Genomic DNA, 15,787 nt, shown 5'->3' with positions numbered 1-15,787 from the left:
GCGGCATGCTTCGGGCGGAGCTCGGCAGTCACCAGCCATCTCCAGCCTGTGCACAGGCGCGCGCGGGAGAGGAGTCGCCGCCGTTTCTCTTGAGCGTCCGCGCCTCTCCTGGCGTCGCTTTGCTGCTGGTTTCCCCGCCTTCATTCAACCGCGGGCGGCAGCGAGGGAGAGAGAGGTGCGGGGGGGGGGGCGGCGGTTCAGGAGCTGCCGCCGCCGCTTCTTTGACAGGAGCCTTTGCCTCGCATCGCTCTGGAAAAGGCTGCGGAGAGGCAAAGGCAGCTTCCTGCAAAAAGCGCCTGCCGGGGTCGCCACTCTTCGCCCGGCTCTTTGCAAGCAAGCAGCCCCCTCTGCAGGAACCCTTCGCCGGTCGCAGCCCAGGGAAGCCGGCTCTTCCTTCTGCAGCTGCTTCTGCTTCCCCGCTTCTCGGTCTCCTTCTTCTTTCTTCTTCTTCTTCCTCCCTCTCTCTCTCTCTCTCTCTCTCTCTCTCTCTTTTTCCTCACCCCCCCCCCCCCGCATCAGCTTTTTTTGAAAAGGAAAAACATTTGAGCGCTCTTTGACTTGAAACACCCGCCCACATTCTAACGGCAGAGATTTAAGGAGGCGCCAGCGAGTTGCCGGCAAAAGCAGGAAGGCCTTGCGCGGGAGGGCGAGTCCCGCCGAGGGCGCCTCCCACTCGCCTCTTTCCCCCGATGCTGTTGGCGGGCGGCAGCAGGCCTCCCTGTCCCGCGTCGCCGGACGAACGGACGGGGCCCTGCCTGCTCTCGCGGAGGGCCTGGGGCTCACATGAACTTATGCCGCGCACTTGAAAGGAAATCGCGCGCGCCCCTAAGCACAAGCTGGCGCGCGCGCGCCCCTTTTCTTTCTGCTTTCCCTTTGCTGCATCTACCTTTCCTACCGATCCCAAACCCCGCTCCCGCCCAAGCCCCTGTCATCTCCAGGGCTCCCTATAGGGTTTTGACGTCACTGAAGAGCTCTTCTCTAGCCCTAGATACAAGCCAAGCCGCCAAAACGATGCAAGCACGCTTTTAAAAAAATCTCTCTGTCTTAAACTTGCAAGGATTTTTTGCCAGATCAGCGCAGAGACGGGTAAAGGAGGCGGGCCAAAAGTTAAGGCTACGTGTAGTGAGTGTGCCCTCCGCGCCACAATCTTATTTTTCCTCCCCGCGCCGCGAAGCAAAATAGCTAATCTCTCCTCGAAGATTCCTTTCTTTTTCCACGGCCCCCCACCTACCCCTTGCCACCCGGGAATAGTGACATCAGACCGGTAGAAAGGTAGCTAAAGGAGGCGATCTGCAGGTTTTCTCTCGCTGGGTCTCCGTTACTAAGGAGACGGCCCAGACAAGGTCACGTTGAAGGGTCAATGTCAGATTGCTCCGACTGTAGCAAACGAAAAAACGTTCACTTCTCTCTCTCTCTCTCTCTCTCTCTCTCTCTCTCTCTCTCTCTCTCTCTCTCTCTCTCTCTTCCTCCCGCCCCACCCCACCCCGTTGCCCTCCCGCCAGACTTGTGTCTACTGCTGCACCTTGAAGAAAATGGAAAGCGGGTTTGTCAGCATTGCTGCTTATTTCCAGTGCAGGAATGAGAAAGAGAGGCGCCCTGGTGTACAAGACAGAAGGCAATAGGGCAAAAAGGGTTTAGATGCCCCTCATGTAGGTGAATTGAAATGTATTATAAACATTATGAGGCGTGGGAGCTGGACCAAACCTAAGTGAGCTGCAGAATCAAGAATTGAATTCAACATGTCCTTCTAAAATAAGTAAGAAACAGAATCCAGGAATGAACTCCAGACAGGTTGTCCTCTCTGAAAGGTACGTTGACTCAAAAGTGCTAAATAAGTCCAAATCAGGGACTCCCAACCGTTTTTGGGCCTAGGTTACATTTGGAAACCTATAATGTAAGCACCACGAAATACCCAGAAACACATATCACAGCTATAAGCAACACCAACACACCCGAAAAAAAGGCACAGACAAAATAAGGAGTCGGCACAACTGAAACAGGCAAAACCAAGCACTATTAAAAAAACAACCCTCAAACAAACCAGCTCCCCACCAAAGGAAAGAAAAAGCAGGCAACACCCACAAACAAAGCAGGTAAAACATGCCCACATGGGGCCTAGAGCTAGAGGCCTTCTAGGGAAAGGGAGGAGAGGGTGGCTACACGCCTGCATTTTGCTTTCCAGACAGCCAACCAATGATGAAAAAAAGAAAACACAAGAAAATAGCAGTGTCCTTGCAAGCCACCAGTCTTAAGAACCCTGTAGTGCCCACAGGAACCACATTTGGGACCCAAGGCCTAAATCACATCTAGTTTGTGTCAGTAGGAATAAACCCAGTATTTAATATATAAGGCTGGACAGTAATTGTTACACTCAATATATTTTCAGAGACATTTTCTTTATTGTTATTTAACATGCTCAAAGCTGAACCTCAGCACCAAAACAGAGTTGGACAAACTTTTTGGAGAAACTCGTTGGACAAACAGAGTTCTGGACAAACTTTTTTTGCTGCAAATAAAACTACCAACATTCCAATTTTTGTTGTCTCTATTAAGACATTAATTCCTATACCCTAGTCTTTGTATTGGTAGATGGGTCAGGTGGGTGAATCAAAGGCCTGAGAGGTGAGTCAAGACTCAACACTCCAGTGCTAAATATATTTACATAGAGGTAAATATAATTGATTTCAACAGAGTCTACTTGCATTTCAGTTGCTTTCGAATGAGTCTACTGGCTTCAGACACCAGGCCCAAACATGACACAAAGGCTGTCAACTTGAAGCCAACAACTGGAGGCAATCAGTCTGGTTGTGTATTCACAGCAGTGACCAGGGGAGGAATGATCGCTGGGAGGAGCACAGAAAGAATAAACACCATGGTCCACCTGCATCTGCACATCTGCACCAGCTGCAATAAAACATCCTCTCCAGCCACAGCAGTCACTGTAACCATAGGAGCCAACTCTGAGGGGCTGAGGTCCCTTTGCTTCTCCCCCAATAAAATATTTTCGGGGGCACCAATCCCAAAGTTGATGGGCATTGACATTCAGATAGTGTGTGTGACCACCTATTGTAATCAACATGCAGGGTGGGACTTACTCCCCCCCCCCCCCGATATTTTATTCCAGTTGGCATCCCTGCTTCCATGCACTCTCAAATTTTGCTCTGAGTGTTGGGGGGCTACCTGGAACATTTATTGGTGGTGTGTAGGGGGCTACAGGGGAAAAGAGAAGAATGAATGAAAGTATGGTTGTAAGTGTCAGATTGCACCCCATGATTGGCAATCAAAACAATTGTTCATCTAGTAGCATATTGTGTGGCTTACAATGAGTGACTTCTTATGTCAGGTCCATTGAACTTGACTGTCAGTTGCAATTCCATTATGCTTATTATCCCACTGAAATTATGTAGGCTGGACACGCAAATGTAGATCAGTTCAGAGTATCTAAGAGGCCTCCTTAGGATAGAACATGACCCAACCTGATTCCTATTGGTGCAACTGTGTGACCTGCTCCCGATTGTGCTCCTTTTCTACACTTGCTGTATTATATCTGACAGAGGAGAACAATGTTGGATCAGTAATATCAGCCTATGCTGTTGTGCTGATGCAGCGTTGTGGCTCAGCCAGTTCCACCAGCACAGTGGCACAAGCAAAAGTGCTAGTGCAATGATAATTGTGTCCTATCCTGCATCTGATATCAGTTGTGCTAAGGTTGGTGTGGCCTTAGGTAGTTATGTCCAATTTATTGTGCTTGGTTGGGTGCTGCAAGAGCCATAGGATTGGGTCGTAAACCTGGAAGCTCAAACAGCCAAACTATCATTTGTATTTGCCCTTTCAAACTTTAGTTTCAGGTGCATTTTATAGGGTTTGGGTCCAGGTTTTGACTAAATAAGCCAGGGGAAAATACTGTCAATTTGTTTATTTGTGCAAACTTTTTTAAACCAACATTCTTCCTGTGAAGCAAAATATAATAGTAATAATCAGCATTGAACGTACTGTTAGGGAGCAGTTAAGGAGAGCTGCTGCTGGGAAGGTGTGGGAGTGGAAAGCTAGCAAAGTATTTGGGGATAGATGATACCTGAACTAAGCTGTGTGTACAGGAAATGGTTTGTATAGTAAAACTGGTGAGCCACTATCTTCCTGGAATCAGACAGCATTACACCTCTTTCTCAGTGTTGTGGTGTTGTTGGGGAGAGTGCCTGAGGCATGCTATCACATATGGTGTACATCTTGCGCCAGTTTCGCTTCCTCCTCCCCATCTTTACTCTAGTGGGCTAATCTCTTTCAATTCTCATTATAGTGGGGCAGACCTCTGGTAGCACTCTGAGGTCTATTAGTTATTTGTAGTCATGTTTTATAATGAAAACAACATTATCCTTGATTTTAGCAACATTTTTTATATTTAATTTGGGGGGAAAAGATGCTGAACTTCTCTTAACTAGTGATCCAAAACCCTTTTTTGTGTGTGTCTTAGCTCCAGTTCAGGTTCAATAAGACGGTTCCAATTATGGTTCAAGTTTGGTTCTCATTAGAATAAAAATACCATCATTCTGTTCCGACTTTGAATGTAGTTCAACTCCCTGTAGCAATGTGGAATATGCCCACATATAAACTTCATGTACTCTTAAGGCTTATTCACACAGGCAACTATATTACTCAATAACATCACAGCTGAACATGTGAACTGCTTCTATTGAGTCTAAAGTAAAAGCAGATGTTCCATAATAGTCTTTCCACACATGCAAGACATCATTGGGTTTTGCAGTCTCTGACTGACACAAATGGGAACTCACTCTTCATTTGGCACTTTACTGTGTAGGAAATAGTACCTGAGAGAAAACAAGGTATGGTGTACTCTGGGGTTTCTGTGCTGACATAAATTAATTTCCTAGTGTGGACTGAGTTACTGCTGCATGGCCAGAGATGGCTGATGCTTGGTTGCTGTGCAGATAGCAGGAAGGGTGAATATGAAGAATGCCATGTAGCTTATAGGAATCAGGTCTGTTGGATGAGCCCCCACCACTCAATGCGGTCATGGCAAGGGGGTATATATATGTTGATTATAATTAGAACCAAGTTTGAAGAGCTCAGTAAGAATGCCTGGGTAATGTTGCCCCATGGTTGGAGGGAAATGATTTCAAGATTAGGCTACTGGGTGCAAAGAAGGGTTAGTCCTACTTTATATTGGCCCATGATGTTGGATTTATGGGCTGGGAAGGAGTACAAATTGAATCCCTCCAAGTTTTTTCCATAGTGAGCCCAGGTTTCTTGTAATAAGATGTCAAATGATTTGATAAAACGACTTCAGGGTCATTTACCTTTCTCCTCCAGCCTGCTATGTTCCAGGAGAGGATCTGAATCACCTGGGCCGCAGAGTCACTTGATTGTCAGTCATCTTCAGTTAACTGGTCCAGGCAACTACCGTTGCCCTTGCCTCTTTGATTGTCCCTCGGAGTCAACTCCCTAGCCTCATGACTGCAGAACCTGGCTCTCGCCCAATCAGTGTTATTTGCCGAGGATGGCTGACATGGACTCCGTTCCTTTATTGGCTTAGAGAAGTTAGCTGAAGCTTTGTGTTTAGGGAATGGTAAATGCTTCATTAAGGAGCCATTGGCCCTTAAGGAGATGGTGGTGTGCCCTCTTCTCAATAAGACCTCCCTGGACCCAGAAATGTTGAACAGCTATTGCTCAGTCACCAAAACCCACTTTGAGGGCAAGTTGCTTGAGGGGGGTGGTGATCCAATTGTCAGCATGCTTGGAGGACGTGGATTAAGCTAGGATAGGGCACTGAAATTCCCTTGGTGAACTTTGTCAGAAGAGGGAAGTGCACACTTACTTCTTCCCTCTGATCTCTAAGTGGATTTTGATATTGTTGATCATCAAGTGGCTCCAGAGTTTGGGAACTGGGGGACACTGTTATAATTATTCCTCCAAGTCCATTTTCAGAAAGCAGCAATGAAGGACCATTGCTTGCTGCCTTGAAAGCTAGCTTGTGGTGTTTCCCAGGGTTCAGTCTTGTCCTCCATACTCTTCAACGTCTATACGAACCCACTAACAGATATCTTATGGGAATTTTGAGTAAGCTGCTACCTGTATGCTAATGACATCCAGCTCTATCTCTCCATATCATCTGAATGAGGAGAGGCAGTACAGGTGCTTAACTATTGCCTAGAGGCGGTAATAGGCTGAATGTGGACCAATAAATTGAAACGGAATCTAGACAAGTCAAAGGCACTATGCATTGCCGGTTCTAAAGTCTGGGAGACGGCTAGTTCTGGATGAGGTTGTACTCCGTGGAAGAAACAGGTACAAAGCTTGTGGGGGGTGTACTTATTGTCACCTGAGGCCTATGTGGCTAGCAGTGCCTATTTCCAGTTCTGGCTGGTTCACTGTCTGTGGCTCTTCCTGGGTAGGGATAGCTTGGCCACAGTAATCCATGTTCTGATAACTTACAGATTGCACCATTACCATCACTTTATGTGGGGCTGCCCTTGAAGATAGTTTGGAAGCTGCAGTAAGTGCAGAATGCAGCAGCAAAGCTGTTGGTGAATGTCTCTGCCTGGATATGTATTATGCTGGTCTTGAAAGCTTTGCACCAGTTGCCAATTTGCTACTGAATCCAATTCAAGGTACTGTGGTACCTCGGGTTACATACGCTTCAGGTTACAGACTCCGCTAACCCAGAAATATTACCTCAGGTTAAGAACTCTGCTTCAGGATGAGAACAGAAATTGTGCTCTGGCGGCGTGGCGGCAGCAGGAGGCCCCATTAGCTAAAGTGGTGCTTCAGGTTAAGAACAGTTTCAGGTTAAGAACAGACCTCCAGAACGAATTAAGTTCTGAGGTACCACTATATTAACTATGGCATATAAAGCCCTAATGACTTGGGCCCCAAATATCTGAAATAATGCTTTCCATCACACCAACCTGATCAGGTATTAAGAACAGCAGGGGCTACTATATTGGTATTGCCACCCCCATCTGTGGTTTGAGGAGCAGAGGTGCTCAAGAGATCCTTCTCTTTGGTAGCCCCCGGGTTGTAGGATGACCTCTCTTCTGAGTGGCATCTTACACCTTCACTGTATGATTTTCAATGACTGGTGAAGATGCACCTCTTTACCCAACTTTTTGGCTGCATGGATGTCTTCTCATTTCCTGCCTTGTTGTGCACTACTATCCGATGCTGCAGTTTGCTTTTGTTATCTTGTCACTTTATAGTTTTATTTTATCATTTAATGTGTTGCATTTATTTTAAATGTGGCATGTTTGTAACCTGCCCTGGGACTATTTGGTGAAGGGTGGGCTGTAAGTAATAATACGTAATGTTTATGTTTATGTATACAGTGGTACCTCAGGTTACATATGCTTCAGGTTACATACGCTTCAGGTTACAGACTCCGCTAACCCAGAAATAGTGCTTCAGGTTAAGAACTTTGCTTCAGGATGAGAACAGAAATCGTGCTCTGGCAGCACGGCGGCAGCAGGAGGCCCCATTAGCTAAAGTGGTGCTTCAGGTTAAGAACAGTTTCAGGTTTGGTATTTATGCTCTTTGTTTGTTTGTTTGTCTTTCTTGTTGTATAAATAAAAAACTTTTTTAAAAAAAGAGAACAGTTTCAGGTTAAGAACGGACCTCCGGAACGAATTAAGTACTTAACCTGAGGTACCACTGTGTGTTTATGGATGTATGTGTGCACATATATGTATATGCACACTGTATCAAATACCAGCATTAAAACTACAAGTAGTAGTTTTCTTCTTGCTGTGCAATCCTAAACATTATTTCTTAGCCTTCTGACATTCCACTGTGAACTTACCTCCTAGTAAAAGTCTATAGTCTTACTGACGGAGCAATCCTTTGCATGTTTATTTGGAAATAAGCCGCAGTCAGTTCATTGGGACTTACCTCTGGAGAAATGTGCACAGCTCAAGCTGTTAACACATAAATGTTTATTCATTGACATGACTTCACCTTTTGACCACCGCAACCACTACTAAACATTCATTGAGCACCTTGATCTGGTAGGCAATTCCAAGCAGCTAGGGATTGTACTAAAACACACATATGAGTCTTGCACAGAAGACATACAGTAGTCGTAGGGAACATGTGGTCATAGAATCATACAAATGCAGAGTTGGAAGGGACCTAGAGGATCCATACAGGAATCACGCCCATGACCTTGGCTTTATCAGTATCATGCTCTAACCAACAGAGCCATCTAGATGTAGATTGGGACACCACTGAGCCTCTTGGGCTTGCTGATTGGAAGGTTAGTGGTTTGAATCCACGCGACGGGGTGAGCTCCTGTTGCTCTGTCCCAGCTTCTGCTAACCTAACAGTTCAAAATCATACCAGTGTGGTTTCCGTGCACTCCGGCTTCCGTCACGGTGTTCCGTTGTGCCAGAAGTGGTTTAGTCATGCTGGCCGCATGACCCAGAAAGCTGTCTGCAGACAAAGGCTGGCTCCCTTGGCCTGAAAAGTGAGATGGTCGCTGCAACCTCATAGTCGCCTTTGACTGGACTTAACCATTCAGGAGTCCTTTATCTTTACACCTTTAGTGGAACTCCCCCCAGGCAGCATGGCCAATGGTCAGGGATGATGGGAGATGTAGTCCAACAACATCTAGAGGGCTGGTGATTCTGTCTCTGATTTACAGTTTTGTCCTGGGGTTCATCATGACACCATAGGGGTGGGATGAGGCCATTAAGCAAAGTAATGTGGATGTTATGAAAATAATCATTATTAATTTTCTTCTTATTCTTCCTCTTCTTTACCACAACAACTTCTTGGGAGAGATGGTTGCAGGACTTGGCTAGGCTTGGGTACTATGAACCTTGAATTCGTTTTTCTTTTTGACTGAGGTATTTACTCTTCCATCGAAGACCCAAAAATAACTTTGATCAGCCCTGGGTGAGAGGTTAGGGACTGGCAGTGAATAATGAGAATTACAATGAAACTACCCTCTTCACACACACTCATTCTGACAGGTAAATAATAATTTATCCTTTGTTTTCTGGAAAATCATTATTTTGTATTGAATGAGAGGGAAAAGAACTCCATTTCTATTTACAATAAAATAAAACTGCATATGATTTACCTCTTTTGCATTCACCTCATTTCAGTTCATTCTTTGCATTTTGGAACCATTTCAGTCATTCATGTCTTAGAATGGCTATAAGCTTTCTTTCAGTGTTGCCCATAGGAACTGAAAACGACTAATTCTCAACCTCAGCTGATGTCTGTGGATGATATCGCAACATTGTTGACAATGCAACAATTTTAAAGGCTGACAGGAATGGAATGGCTTTCACCCAATTCTCAAAACTTGCTTTTCAACTTTTCTAATTTTTTTGTTTTAAATAGCCACTTTGTAATAACGTGTGGGTGGACTTGTTTGCAGCTAAGTATATATACCCTGTTTGGCACAAAGATACAGGTTGTGCATATCACGGAATGTGTTTAAAGCCAAACCCTGATGGAGGGCACTACAAATATGTAGAAGACTCTGGGCAAGAGCCGTATCATCTGTCAGTTCTAATAAAAGTTACCAAAAGCCTGTAACAGAAACTTATATCAAGAATTACCACTGTCCTTCAATTATCCTTTTTTTTTGAAATTGAATCCTAGAGGACCTTCTTATTATCCAACCTATGTTCTGGTCCCTTTTTGTGGAGAAAACAAATTGCTGAGCATATACAGTATACATAACTGGTTTAATCTTGTACCCATTTACTTTGGAGCAAGCCTTATTAAACTCAGTGGAACTTAATTCTGAGTAGCCACGAACAGGATTGCACTGTTAACCTTGAATTGCCTTCTCTGTTTTTAGTTTTCAGCTCTGTCATGTGCCTCTGCTGTTCAGCAGGAAGCATATGGATTCTGGATGGGTTTGTATACATCTCTTGATAAAAGCATCAAGAAGTCATTAAAATGCCAAACACAAATCTAAACCTCTTGCAGCATTTTGTCATTCCTGCAACAGTCGGAATCAGCTAGTGTCTGTTTGTTATTTTACCTTGGGGGCTTTTGTGTCACCATAGATTACATAGAAGATTGACCAAGGCAGACAGGATTAATGATACTGTACTAGCTATAGAAGCAGACTTGTTATATGCATACAAAGTTTCCATCTGCTTCCTAACATAAGCTCCCCCCCCCCCCGTAGTTAAAAACATGGGAGACCCAAAGATTAATAATTTTTCAAGAAGAGAAACTTAGGTTACTGTAGCAGAGAACCTCTTTAGAGCATTTTCACATGCGAAGGTAACAAGCACATGGAATCTCTCCCGCTAGTTCCACCTTGTGTGAATTATGTTGATGCAGGACAGAGAACAGAAGAGAAATGAAAGGTATGCTCCTGCTTAGGGTGGTCCAACACGCAGCCCTGAGGCATTTTTGGTGGCCCTTGGTAACATATAAAAGCCCCCCCCCCCTGCCTTCCCAAAGCTGGGTGAGTGAGGTGCTGGGCTTTGGGAAGGAAGTGTGAGGGCTCTGACAGGGTCCCAGAGTCCTTCCACCTCCTTCCCAAAGCCCTGTGTGTGCTTTCTCAGCTTTTGGAACTAGGTGGGAGGGCTCTAGGACCCTGCTAGAGTCTTGTGCTTCCTTCCCAAAGCCTGGTACTTTGCTTAGACAGTTTTGGGAAGGCAGTCTGAGGGGAGGGGGCATCATTTTGGCCTTGCTCCCCCTTGTCCAACAAGGCAGTGAGCAGCCTGCAGATTCTGTGCCAAACTACTCTTGTGGCCCAGTTGGTATGAAAAGTTGGGTCATACTGCTCTAGCCAATGAAGGTTTAATAAACACATTATTGACAGATTTAAGAACAAGGCTATTTATAGCACAATCTTATACATGTCTACTCTGAAGTAAGCTCCACTGAGTTTAATGGGTGTTTCTCCTAGGTAAATGAGCATAGGGTTGTCTTTAATTAAGATCACTACATACTATTTGAGCAACAGGCATATCAAACATACATATCTTTTTAAGTGAGTTCCACTAAAAGGAAGAATCTTAGTTCAGTGATAAGAGTACCTGCTTTGCCATGGAGAAAACCCAGGTTCAGTCTCTGGCATTTACCCAGATAGGATGGGCAATTTCACCTGTTTGAAACTCTGGAGAGTGGAGACAATACTGAACTAAATGAAGCAATGTTTTGGTATAAGGCAACTTCTGATGTTCCTAAGTGTTCCAGGAGGTAGGTTTTTCTGTATCAATTCCTATCATCGTCATCATCATCATCATCATCATCATCATCTCCTTTTGTCTTCCTCCTCCACAAATAAGTTTTGTTTATCTAAGACAAATTCATAGATCATCATGTCAGCTGAAGGTATGAATCAGTATATTTCTACCACTGACATTTCACCTTTAATTATTTGTAGATCCAAACCGATGATTCAAACATTTCACCACCCTCACAAAGGCTGTGAAAATACTTCTGTGGGGTGCGGCCATAATATCTGTATGCCACTTATTGTGTCATTCAGCCCAATCGCGTGGAGAATAACCATTCGAGCACCACAGGTTCCTGGAGGTAGCTGTGCTGGCATAAAGCAATTCCACACAACTGGGTGGCAAATAACCCAGTTGTGCGTAGAATTATTTTTCACTGCCTCAACATGGCCCTGAGGGGATTTCTGTATCTTTAATAGCAGCATAGCAGGAAAAGTCACAGCAGGCAGGGCTTTTCTAATCACCCTGCTGCAGTGATATGAAAAATTACACCAGGTGAAATATGCGCTTCAATGTGAATCTAAAGTTACACAAATTTTCTGTAACTGGAAGTTCTAATTACTTGCTTTACCTGAGCAACATATACTGCAGTGGGAGATCCCGTTGTCGCTCTCTGTGCCTATACATATATGCCTAAGAGGAAGGCACGCTTGGCAAACCCACACCGTGATCAACTCCTGCCTGGAAACCAATGTCCTCACTGTGGAAGGACGTGTGGGTCCAGAATTGGCTTCCACAGTCACTTAGATTCATTGTTAAAACCATGTCTATGGAAGACAATCTTACTTGGCTGTGAGTGTTCGCCAAAGAAGAAGAAGAAAAAAGATGCCCCTATGCTTGGACCTCATGTCTGTGGCACTCTGAAGCACAGCAGGAAGATAAATTACAGTGCATAGGAAAATGCCTTATATTGCATCGGACAATTGGTCCATCTAGCACAATATTGTCTATGCTGATTGGCAATGGTTCTCCAGAGTTTCAGAGAGGGATCTCTCCCAGCCCTGCCTGAGGATTCTGGGGGTTGAATGTGGGACATAGCTGTCAACTTTTCCCTTTTCTTGTGAGGAATCCTATTCGGAATAAGGGAATTTCCCTTTAAAAAAGGGAAACGTTGACAGCTATGATGTGGGACCTTTTGCACGAAAGGCCCTATTGATGCTGCTGCTACTGGGTGTTGCCCAGTTGGTGTTGCCCTGTGACAGGGCCTTCTCAGTGGTGGTTCTCTATTTCTGGAATGCCCTCCCTAGTGAGGTGTGGCTGTCCCCCTTCATTAACTTTCAGGAGGAATTTGAAAACATTCCTATTTTCCCTGGCATTTGACGGCTGAAAGTTTCTGTTTATGGTGGCATTGAAACTATTGCTATGAAAGTATGTGACTGTTATAAGGTTTTTTAAAAAACATGTTGCTGTTTTATTTTTAATTGTATTGTTTTTACACTGATGTTTGCTGCCCTGGACTCCTTTGAGAGGAAAGGCAGGATATAAATTTAATAACTAACTCAAAAAGTATGTACTCCTTCACTGAAATATGACCCTTTCCATGGTACTGCAATCTTACACAGAAGCAAATCCCATTGAGTTCAATAGGATTTGATCCCAGGAAAGTGTGTTTGTGCCCAAACCTGTCTTACTCACAGGAAAGTGTTTGCATCTGATATCTCGTATTTGCTTCTTCCCCCAGGACTCCAAATGTCTAGATAAATTATCAGAAAGAGATACATTATTTAGATGTCAAGCAAACCAAGCACAAAGATTCTCCTGTTTGCTCTAGTAACTCTTTGCTTAATCCTAGTTATATCTTAACAGCGCATACATGAATATAATAACCATGTAAACAAAACATGGAGACTGTGACTTTGTTATGTTGACAGGTTCAGCTCGCTAGGCAGGTAAATCCAGGTCTCACTGAAAGCTGTCAGGAAATAGATGTGAAATAATAAGATGCTTTCATCACCATCCAAAAGGTGAGCTGTCGTTTAGCAATGAAATTAAAGGAGCAACAATTGGAAAATGGGTAGTATAATCTGAATTAGTGTATAAACTGGCATACTCATGCATATATGTCCCACTTTTTCAGTGAGGCAAACTAGCAAAATTCACCACTTGGAAACGCTCTGCTGGATAGCTACTTGCAGATGCACTGATGGCAGAGAAGTAAGCTCTGAAGTAGGCATGATGGTGTAGTCTCATCTGTTTCCGGTCAGGTTCAGACCGAGTCTTATGCCACCTGTGCTCTAGCCACCAACGCTCCTCTTTCATCACATGCAGGTCACTAGAATACCAAGGCAATTTATGTGCTCTCTACAGCAACACTGAGGGCAATCAGGAGTGATTGTGTTGATGACTCTATGCATCTTACCATTCAACAGTGGGACAAGAGCCTTGACGGGAGCACCAGCCATATCATGAATATTAGGAAGACTTTGGGCACAATCAACTAATGAAATCTACAATTATTTAAACTTAAATATATCAAAGAAATCTACTTCCACATTAATTCATTTAGGACTGCAGTGCAAAGCTATGTTAGCACACTTAGGTAAAATAAGCTTCACAGAATCAACAGGTTTTGATTTTTGTAACTAAATTCCCCCAGAACCACCGTAGTGCAGTCGGCCTATGGCTCCAAGCATCAGTGTGACTTAACTCTGACTAAACCTGCCTATAATTTCTTAGTATGTCTGGGTACTGGTATTAGTAGCATAATGCACACCAAGACACTTTATACATTCCTTTATACATTCCAGACAGAGATCTGGTATTGAAAATAGGTTGTGGGCTTGGTTCAGATTAAGTACTTCATTGTTCCTCCTTTTTCAGTCACCACTATTAAAGTCTAACTTAAAGCTAAGTTATATTGAGTCACCTTGAGAATTGTCACAGTAGTAGTCTTTAGTGCAGCTATCAAAAAACAAACACCATAACGACCCAAGGCACACTCCTGAATTGGGGAATATCAGGAATTTAGTAGTCATTTATTTTTAGTGTCTTGCCATAGCAAATCAAAGCAACTTACAATATTTTAAGCAAAACACACACACACACATTAAAAGCAGCAGTTTAGAAAATTGGAAAGACAATTTTATTTTTAAAAAGCTAGATAAAAACAATGCACCTATGCAAAAAGGCCACAGATAAATAAAAGCCAAAGGCCTGATGAAAAAGTTATGTTTTTGCCTGGTACCTAATGATGGTGCCAGACAGTGCTCCCCCCCCAAAAAATGTTTAGGGGTACTCTCATTTTCCTAAGTGAAACTTAGATTCACAAAATGTTTACGGGCATGTGTGTCCCCAGAAAAAAGCACTGATGCCTGGCAATTGTTGGGGAGAGCATTCCACAAGTGGAGAGCCACCACTGAAAAGGCCTGTTCTTATGTTGCAGCCTTCCAGACACATGAAGGGCCTCAGATTCAGCTAGATCAAAACTTAAGAATCAAAATGTGGTATCTTTAACTCTGGTTCCGGCCAGAAAAACAGTGCTGGAAGTAGAAAAAAATATATAAATTCTAGATACAGCCACTTTATGATGAGAATGACTGCCTTTTCATTGCAGTTTGCGTTAGTGCTTTACAGTCACTGCATGGTAATCCTGTGGATGTCTCAATATTAATTTAGATCTGACACTCATTCAATAATATGCAATACATGTTGATCCATCCATAAAATACAGATGGGTGTGGTTATCCCCCCCTGTAGGAAGACACCAAGAGATTGGTGTGGCTAGAATGATGTTTGGTAGTGATTGGTACTGCTAAATTCACACATGTTCACCTTGAGTTGCCACCTTTTTTCAGGAACGGGCTGTTACTCCTTTATAAGCTACACAACATGCAAAAATTCAACAGGTAAAGTTCCCATCAACTTGCATTGCCAGGGAAAAGCATCACCTACGGAATTCATGTCCACCATGCAGGCTAGGCACAGAAACTCTGTATCAAAAAGAAGTGGCAGTCCTTACACCTTCTAGTTAAGACGTGGCCTCTGAAGCCACCCTGAGATCCACAATTTATAAAGCGCTCTTTACACATTTAGCAAAAAGAACGAAACGCCCCCTCGTTCCCCAAAGCTGCAACCTTTCCTACTTGGAAATAATTCCCACTGAATTTTACTTAGAAGTCCTACTAGCTTCTGGAGTAACGGTGCTCCTTGGGAACAGGATTGCAGCCTTTACTTACTTCCTAGAAACTCGCATATAGGCTTGAGTTGTTGGGAGTTTCTCTTGCATTTCCGGATATAGAGTCTTCGTCGTTCTCTCTGCTGGAGAAGGCCTACACTACAGTTACCCCGTGGCACAGGACACAGAGCACGTGAATTTACGACAGCTCCTCTGAAAGCGCACCACAAAACCCTCCTCTCCAGCGCCTGCAGTTCCACCACCAGCAGCTCTTTGCCGAGCCCACCTTTGCAGCTCCTCCGCCGCCCCCTTCCCTTCTGCAAGGAAGCAGGAGGAAGAGGCAGCGGAGGGAAAAAACCCGCCCGCGCCAGCCTTTCCTTTCTTTCCCTGCACCATTTTAGGCCAGCTCCTCGGGGCGCCCCCGGTGCAATCTGCCCTGCTGCTCCTTGCA

At 44.2% G+C, this 15,787-nt stretch overlaps 1 long non-coding RNA gene across 1 annotated transcript; it reads right to left on the bottom strand.

Annotated features, from left to right (window-relative positions):
* Positions 1–3,109: 3,109 nt before the first annotated feature.
* LOC310680861 lies at positions 3,110–15,770 on the bottom strand. The gene is made up of 3 exons (XR_014512998.1): positions 15,398–15,770; positions 12,858–12,915; positions 3,110–3,210 (listed from the first exon to the last, which is right to left on the bottom strand). It is a non-coding gene; the product is annotated as an uncharacterized lncRNA (long non-coding RNA).
* Positions 15,771–15,787: the final 17 nt, after the last annotated feature.

This window comes from Podarcis tiliguerta (assembly GCF_965153285.1).
Source record: "Podarcis tiliguerta genome assembly, chromosome: 6".
NCBI classification, from domain to species: Eukaryota; Metazoa; Chordata; class Lepidosauria; order Squamata; family Lacertidae; genus Podarcis; species Podarcis tiliguerta.
The sequence above is the reverse complement of the archived record's forward strand: the minus strand, read 5'-3'. Positions and strand labels throughout refer to the sequence as shown.